Source organism: Chelonia mydas, chromosome 6 (assembly GCF_015237465.2).
Source record: "Chelonia mydas isolate rCheMyd1 chromosome 6, rCheMyd1.pri.v2, whole genome shotgun sequence".
Taxonomy (NCBI): Eukaryota; Metazoa; Chordata; order Testudines; family Cheloniidae; genus Chelonia; species Chelonia mydas.
Genome location: NC_051246.2, coordinates 115,076,269 through 115,085,351, shown reverse-complemented (window position 1 = coordinate 115,085,351; position 9,083 = coordinate 115,076,269).

Sequence of the window (9,083 nt, the reverse complement as noted above, 5' to 3'; positions counted from 1 at the left end):
ATAATCAGGCCCAAAATGTGTAGGTTAGACTCAGCACTAAATCTATTAGACTATCACTTGCCTATCATTAATTTGATGGATAATTTAGTGAATAATAAATTATCTGCTACGGGGGTTTAGGAAAATATCTACCAGGAAGGCACATTCCCTTTAAAGAAAACAACATGTAAGCCTGATGCTAAATTAATGTCAGAGAAGAAATTAAATTATGATGTTAATTAAGGGTAATATGTATTTGGGGTCTTTCTAATGGCCTAAATCTGCTCCCACTGACTACATCTGTGCAGGCTTGTCCCCGGGACAAGGGTGAGCTACATTAGTGACATAATTTGGGAAAGCTTGCAATATGGGTGCCCTACCTGTACTTGCTCTGGGAATTAACAGAGGACTTCAGCCTCCAAGTTTATCAGTCCATTACCCTTCCCTATAATTAAGATCAAATTTAGGAAAGCACATGTTTCATAGAATCATAGAATATCAGGGTTGGAAGGGACCTCAGGAGGTCTGTCTCTATTCAGGGCAGTGCGTTAGCAAGCACATAACTTTAAGCATGTGCTTAAGTGCTATCCTGAATAGGGACACTTCCCTGAATCAGGGGCGAAGTTAACACAAACATGAAAAAAGATGCTTTATTTGAAAGATCTGATTTTAAACATTTTAGCGCCCGATACAGAAAACAAGGCCTGAAGAATCCAGGAGACCGTCGTGCCGTTCACCACCAATGCAAGGACTAAAATATGTGAAGGCAGAGAAACCACAGCAAAACATTAAGAGGAAGGGATCAAAGACCTATCTACCTTAGCAGCAGAACATATGCAAAGAAGTGAGCCTAATAGGTAGAGAGCAGATAGGTTGGAGAGGATTGATGGCCGGTGGGTCTTGTGAACATCTCACTCCAGTTCCTGTAAAACTTGGTAATGAATTGGATAATTGTTACAACTACACTTTCATCCAATATTTGAATGCAGCCTAGTTCCTGTACTAAACTAGCTGATAAAAGGCAATCACTGCGACTCTTCTCTATCATCATAAAGATTATGCACCAGATCTTCAGCTGCTGTAAATGGGCATCACACCATTGGCTTCCACAGAACCACACTCATTTACATCCGCTGGGGATCTGGCCCTGTTATTTACCAAACACTTTGACTCCTCATTGCAATTATTTCCTGGTGCGAATGGGCACAACACACTGTACCCTTTCGCTTTGTGTTGAATTATTTTTCTGTTTCCTATTTGGGAACAAGGAAAACAATGTACTATATCATGTAGATTATATCTTGTATATGGAGAGGAAGGTTGATCTTGTAGTTATGTCTCTGAATTGGGACTCAGGAAACCTGGGTTCAGTTCCCAGCTCTGCCACTGCTTTCCTGTGTGATCTTGGGCATATCATTTAATCTGTCTGTGCCTCCATTGTTAAAACAGGAATAATAATCCTTCCTTTGTCTGTCTTGTCTATTTGAATTGTAAACTCTTGGGAGCATGGATTTTAAGTGTGTGTTTGTATAGTGCCTACCACAGTGGGGCTCGAATCTTAGTTGGGGCAGCTAAGGTGAAATAAATAACAACAACAGCAGCAAAGCACCTCTAAGTGGGTATCTTGCCTTGGCATCATTTAACGTTAACTGTGCTGCATTTGATAATGTCAATCTGTTTCTTTCTAACACACCATTTTCTTGATACCACAATTTAAACCTGACATCTACTTCTGCATAAGTGGCTGCTCAAGCACTTCCCTCCTTCTTAGAAAATGAAGGTAGTTCTGACAAGTCTAATGATTTCATGAGGGCACTTTTTTTTTTAAAACCATTTGAAGGTAATTTTACCGTGCTTACAAATGTAAGTGGTGGAACAACCTGCTGTCAATTCAGCAAGTCTTGGATCCAGAAGTCTGTTTCTTTAGTATTTATTTTTAGGATTGGTCTTTCAAGGCAAACACGGTTTGTCTTGAGTGTTGTCCAACATGGGCATCTGAGCAGAGGACCTATGCAATGCCTTTGCACCTCTTAACTCTGGGCACTTAAGTGGGGGGCTTGGATGGGTATCTGCTAGGAGTGGATTTCACCCTAAAATGAAGGTGACTAAGGCCATGTCTACACTACCGCTAATGTTGGCAAAACACCCCCCTGAGCGACATAAGCTTCACTGGCGTAAGTGGTCGTGTGCACAGTGCTATGTCGGTGGGAGAGCTTCTGTTGGAGGTGGTTTAATTATGTCAACAGGACAGCTCTCTTCCCTCGCATAGAACAGCTACACAAGAGGTCTGACAGTGGCGCAGCTGCATCGGTACAGCTGTAAGGTCTCTAGGGGACATACAGCCTTAGAAATTGATTTTCCATGAAGCTCAGTGGCATTGTTCTTTCAATGAAAGTCTCCTGCCCCTTAAAGATGTGCCAAGTACAAGCTAACTCATGGCTTTGCCCCAAGCAAGGGGCAGGTGGCGTTATGCTGCCCTAAATATACACCTTTGAGTGGTTACTCTGAAGGGAACTCTTCTGCACCAGGTCCTTTCTCGGCACGGTGTACATCCCCCATACTGCCAGCTGTTCTAGCGTATGCATTTGGAGAGGAGCAAAGACTGCCCGTCCCCGCACGCTCCAGACCATATGCATGTTGTGAGGATCTAATGTCCCCCCAAAGTTGCTTTCCCTGCAGTAGTATGGGCCGTTCAGGCAGGGAATAAAGGCATGTAAAGTTAAGCACGTGCTTAAGTGCTATGCTGGATCAGGGCCAGAGTGCTCAGCACCTTTCCGCGTTGTTGAGATAATGGATGTACAGAGGTTCCAAAGCTCATTCACAGTTCTATCTATCTAGATCTGTGAATAAACTTTGAAAGCTACGTATGTCACCCCCTAACCCCCCCCATTTATCTGTTAATAATCTTTGGAAACTAACGTCTTTGCCAATAAATTATTTCTTGGCATTAGATCCATGCTTCTGGCTCTAGTGGTTAAAGAGCCATGGCTAGAGATTTACTGCCATGTTTTACTTTAACCTGCTGTTCAAGGCTACGGTGATTGAACATTGGCTTGTAAACCCACTGCCTATATTTCTTATACCATTATAGGTTTTGCTGGTGGTATTTCCCTAATGTCCTGAGAACATATATCACTTTCCCCGAGAAATAACCACCTGTTTGCATACTTGTACTGAGAAATGGTATGATCTGACACTGCATTTAATCCCTACAAGTGTGTTTAGGCATCTGATGTGTAGGTAAAAGGAAAGGATAAACACATGCATCACAATTCACAATAGAGGGCCATTTACCAGTCAAAGAAACATTCATACTGAAAAATTAGCAGGATAGAAACAACGGCATTTTCATTTCTCTCTCACACACCCACTTTATGATAGTTACACAAATGAAAATGTCTCTCCACTCTGCAAAATAAACTCCCTAAATCAGCAAATCAAACTGAAATGTATTTCTAGCTCTAGCTATAGATAAAAATAATGTCTGTGCTATATGGGCTCATGAAGACGCAAAAGAGCCAGCAAGTAACTGCATGCTTGGCCTATGTCCTGGGAGGTATTGAGCTTCCTCAGCACCAACTGACGTGAACAAGAGTTGAAGGCACTCAGCGCCATGCAGGGTTGGGTCCTTACAATATGATCCAACGTCCACTCTGGTTTATGGAAGGACTTCCATTCACTTCTGTCGGTGCTGGATCGGGCCCAGAGAGCACACTCTCAGTGGAAATCGCATGGTTTTGCTATTATATTATATTATATTAAGAGTGCGTAACAAGAAAGTGAAACTGGCATTTTATGCCTGAAAGCCACAAGCGTAGTGTCATCCTGCAAAGTACCCATTATCACCCGACACAGCTTTTGTGCATGGCGGGAGGTTTCTGGTTTCTTCCTCAGGCTGTCACTCCCACATTCTCCAAAAGCATTATCTTATAGCACCCTCCCTCTGAACACAGAGCTAGTACAGTTGCTGACATCTTCCCATTGAAAGAAACCCTCAGTGACACAGGTTTCTGAGTTTAAAATGATGATATTTTCATGTCTTTTATAAAAGGGGCTGAGCTGACAAATTAGAAGTATTTTAACAAAATCAACCTGTTTTTCTTCCTAGGACTCTAGAGTAGACTGGAAGAGTTTTCTTAAAAACAGTATTTATTAACTAGGGCTGGTCAAAATTTTTCCGTACAAACTAGTTTTTGACAGAAAATTGAGTTTTTGACTAAAAATGTTTGTGGAATGTGGCTGCTTGACCATGCCGTGGCCCCATATCCCTGTCACATTCTATTTCCATTTTTTATTAACAACAGAACTGATTTGATGTGCCAGGAGCTTTCAATCTGTATTTATGTTACAAAATTTCAGTAGTTTCTTACGCTTTCCTGCCCCTTTAAGGACTAAACTGTCATGTAGAAAATAGAGAAAAAGTAAATAGCGTGGTGTGGGGAGGGGAGGAATTCCATTAAAAATTAAACTTACACCAGAATTTCTTTCCCTACCATTTAGACTTATCAATTATTCCATTTATTTTCATAGTTTATTTAAAACAAATAAACAAAAACTCTCTTTATATGGCTCTGAAGCAATTACTAGGACATAACTGAAAATATTCTCTCGTGTCACAAGTTTATATGACCTTATAAAGAAAAGGAGTACTTGTGGCACCTTAGAGACTAACCAATTTATTTGAGCATGAGCTCACGAAAGCTCATGCTCAAATAAATTGGTTAGTCTCTAAGGTGCCACAAGTACTCCTTTTCTTTTTGCGAATACAGATAACACGGCTGTTACTCTGAAACCTGAAATATGACCTTATGTGTCCTGCAGTCTTTTCTCACACAAAAGTCCCAGTGAAGTAATAAAGTGAGACCAAGGGCAGTTTGGCTGAGCCCACAGTGTATGTATTTATATATATAGAAAACCAAGTTGAAGCATGTTAATACAATCGTATTATTACCTAATAATATGTATGTGTGTGATAAACACACACAAAATTATTTCAAAAGAAAATTAGTAAGATTGTGTGGGCCCCCCTTGTGTGGGTTCACATTATGAGAAAGGCTTTAATTACATAATCCCACACTATTTTTACACAGGACTCCTGCCTCATTTAGTGTGTATTAAGTGATCAGCCATTCAATTTTATGTTTTGTCTTCATTGTTCAGTGTGTGGTTCCAGGCCTTACTCACTGCACACTATTCAGACCCTGCTCTGAAGACAGAATTATTGATTTCCTCATGGGCTTTTCTATGGAGCTCATCACTATAGTATCTGAGTGCTTCACAAACACTAATGAGTTTATTTTCATTACACCCATGTGAGGTGAAGGGGGTGATATTATTTCCTGTTTGATAAATGGCGAACCAAGGCACAGAGAGATTAAGGACAAAAGTATCCACTAATTTTGGATGTCCAGTTTATGATACCTAGGGCTTGATTTTTTTAGAGTATTTAGCATTATATCGCACTTTCTATGTTCCTAGCAGAGCTCCCGCTGATTTCAGTTGCAGCTATGAGTGTTCAGCACTTCTGTACATCAGACTCCACAGTCTCAAGCTGGGCACCCAGAAAATGAGAAACACACAGCTGGGGACCACTTCTGAAAAGTTTGGTTGAAGACAAAGTGAGTTGCCCAGCATCACATAGGATGGAACTCTGTGCCAGTTCTGCAGGGCAGTGTTCATTGAAAGAGACAATCCCATCTCTTCCTGTAGTTCCTTCAGTGACTACACACCTTCCACCTAATGCTCCAAACAAGGGAGGGAGCCTACAGATAAGACCTCCCTTTAGTACGCAACCCTGATTCATCCCCAGGGCAGGACCATCCTGTGCACTGAATGAGACAGGGGCCCTGTAGCAAAAATAGTATGGGATCATGTGATTAAAGCCTGGCTCCTCATCAGATAACCTGGCTCCTCACCACCTCTGCCCCCCAGCCCGCTGGTATTCAGTCCCCTTGCCCAGCCAGCTCCAGTCTCCCCCTAGCTCCCAATCCCAGTTTTCCTCTCCCACCCCCACCAAATTCCATTTCCAGTTACCCCGCCCCATCCGCCCGACCCCTCATGCTCCTTGTCTCCTTGCTGGAGAGAATCTAGGCCTGTGAATTTCAGCTAATAGTTCCCTATTCAATTCAGCCTTCTGTAGGGAGGCGTGGGGGGAAGAAGATTTGCATCTCCAAGGAAGAGGATAGGGATTCAGCCTCCTACGTGAGGAATGCGCTTTGATCTGTGTGGCTTGCTGTGGACTGACTGGAGGTAAGAGGCTTCTGCACAGAAGCCCCTGGGCTCTGCTGTGCTGCCCTCGAGCACCACTGACAAGATCTTTGCTACCAGGAGCTGCCCTGACTATGGCTGCCCTGAGAACCACTCCCAGGAGAAGACCTTATGACATAGACCTGCACACGTGTTATGGCAGACTTTTCTGCTGTGAATTTCACTGATATGGGTTTGGGGAAAAAACTTGTGTAGCATTGGTAGCTCCTCCCACTTCCACCTTCCTTCTCTAAACCGTCTCTGCTCAACCACTGGGCTCTCCCTGGAACTCATTCCCCAAGGGGGCAGGAAGCCTGCCGTGGAGCTTATTTTCCCCACATTTGCTCCTTTCCTAGCCCACAATCACAGACCTTGTCTCACCCTCAGCATCGGGCAGAGGAGGGGACACAGTGCCTAAACCGAGTTAGCGTTTGGTTACCATTCAGTCCTTGATTCATTCTGCTCTTCCTAGCTTTCTCCTAATGTAGTAAAGGAAGTCAAATAGCCACATGGTATACAAACCAGATACTTTATAACTTCTGGTTAGGATAAAATTATTCAGCCATTACAATGAAATACTTCTTTGATGCGTAAAAAATAAGACAAAAACAGTTTGGCAAAGAAAAGTTCTTATTTTTTCCTATATCATTCCTGATATTTCTTTCGATGTGATGTATTTAGTGCTTTTATTAAAATATTTTTGTTACAATACTGTTTTTAAAATTATATTGTTTTTATTACACTATGATTTTTATAGTAACATCACTTCACATTCCCCTTATGAGTGAGTTGCTACTAAATAGAATTGCTGTTACATTAGATATAATACCCTCGTAAGAAGTTTTTAGAGCCATTCCTACTGCATAATCATTAAGGAAAAATCAGTAAATGGCATGGGAAAGTAACAAATCTGATCAAGAATGAGAAACGTCTGTGATAAAAATGCAGAAGAGCAAGTAACCAAGGTGTCCCTCGACCTTGTACCCAGAGGGGAAGAGGAATTCTGAGAGGCAGGAAATAGGATAGGTAGATGGTAACAGAGACCATGAATATTGATCTAGTTCTTCTTGATGTTTTGAGTAAGTTACAGAGGAGCAGGCGAGAGTAAGGATTCATACACCCCTTGCTAGTCATTTAAGGCCCACCTACATTACCATTCTGGACACTTATGGGATATCCATGGTCTCCATAGGAGCAAGTGGGCAGAGAGGGGTGGGGAGCAGGTGAAGTTATGGTTCTGTCTACCATCTCTCCATTTTTTGGCTGGAGAGGAGATGTATACTGGATCCTTTAGAAGGGGTTGCAGATGACGTCAGTCCCATGGCAACAAGGGAGCCCTGGGAAGCACCATGTCAACAGCACAATCTGCTCCTGTTCAGTTAAAACTAGGGCCTTCTTCCTAACACACAAGATCAACTAAAAGATTGCAAAGACAAAGTCCTTTGTCCACTTCTTTCCTATGTTGACGAGAGCCAGAGGTGGTAGCCTTGCAGCCATGGGGTCTATATTATTGTCTTTACAAAACTCCCATTGCCTTCAATGGGCTAAAATTTCACCCACTAACTTCACCCCTGCTGGTGCTATGCCATGTGCACAAGTACCTTCTGGGATCTCCTCGTTTCTTGCTGGACTGTGGGGTCTGGTCACTCAGGTGCTGAGCTGTGGGTGCTCAGCACCATTGAAAATCAGACCATTTTTATTTAGGTGCCTGTATATGGATTTAGGCACCTAAGTTTAGGCAGCCAGGTATTAAAGTCCTTGCCTACCTTCTGCCATCACTCTGCACCAATTTTTTATTAAGAAAAAAAATCTGTTACCTTAAAAGTTCTAAAAATGGATTGGAGAACATTTGCCAGTGACATTCCTAGTGGGGAAAAAAATCGTAATGTTCACATAGCTCTCCTCTGTCTCTGGGTCACGAAACATATGCTAATCAACTACTTTATGGCAATTTATCTGCAGATTTGTATACACACGGATGCAGCTTAAATATACATGTAAAGCATAGCTAGTTCCTCTGCACTGTAGCTGAGATTTATCTGAAGGTGGATCTACAATTTCCAGAGTGTGAATTATAGTTTGAATTCTGAGTCACAGAGTTTGTTGGGTTGATTAGCTCCCATATCCAAGGATAATACATTTTAATCTCAGCAGTACTCAGGTGGGGGGTATGAATTAAAAAAAAAGCCATTTTGATGAATTCCTGTGATCTTATCTGTGTAAAGCTTTTTCTCGTTGGCAGAGAAGAGTGTTTTTGCTTCAGAGGATAATATGGGAATTCAATCATTGTTTCCCAAACTACATATTATTTGTGAGAGTGTGGTCTGGACGATTGCCTTTCTCAGGGAACAGAACAATATTTCAGCGAACAGGATGGAAATCAATAGTAAAAGATTAAAGCTCAAAGGCTGAACAAGTGCACGCAAACTAAAGGGGAAAATGAGAGTGTGAGCTGCCTTTAGGTGACAGCAGCTGCTCTGTGAGCCAAAGAGAAGCAGAATGAAGAGAGATGCTAGACCTAGTTCATTCCCTTTATTCCAGGAGGACAATGCTTTGTTCTTAGATTAGAAGGTCTTTGTCCTTACTCCCTTAAAAGTGTAAGATTTGGGGCTAAGACCCAGGGTCTGATCAAGCTCCGCTCAGGGCAGGACCCTGGCAGAGGCAGGGACAAAGGGAATTGTAAGCCACCCTCCTATTAACTCACTACTGGGGCTGGCTGAGAGCCAGTTTGGGCCCCAACGTTATTTAGAGCAGCTTATTGCCTGCTCTAAATTGTGCTGCCAGGAACACTCCAGTAGGAGAAGAGAGGAACACAAGGCACTTTAGCCATACCACTTCCCACCCCTGCCACCTTTGGC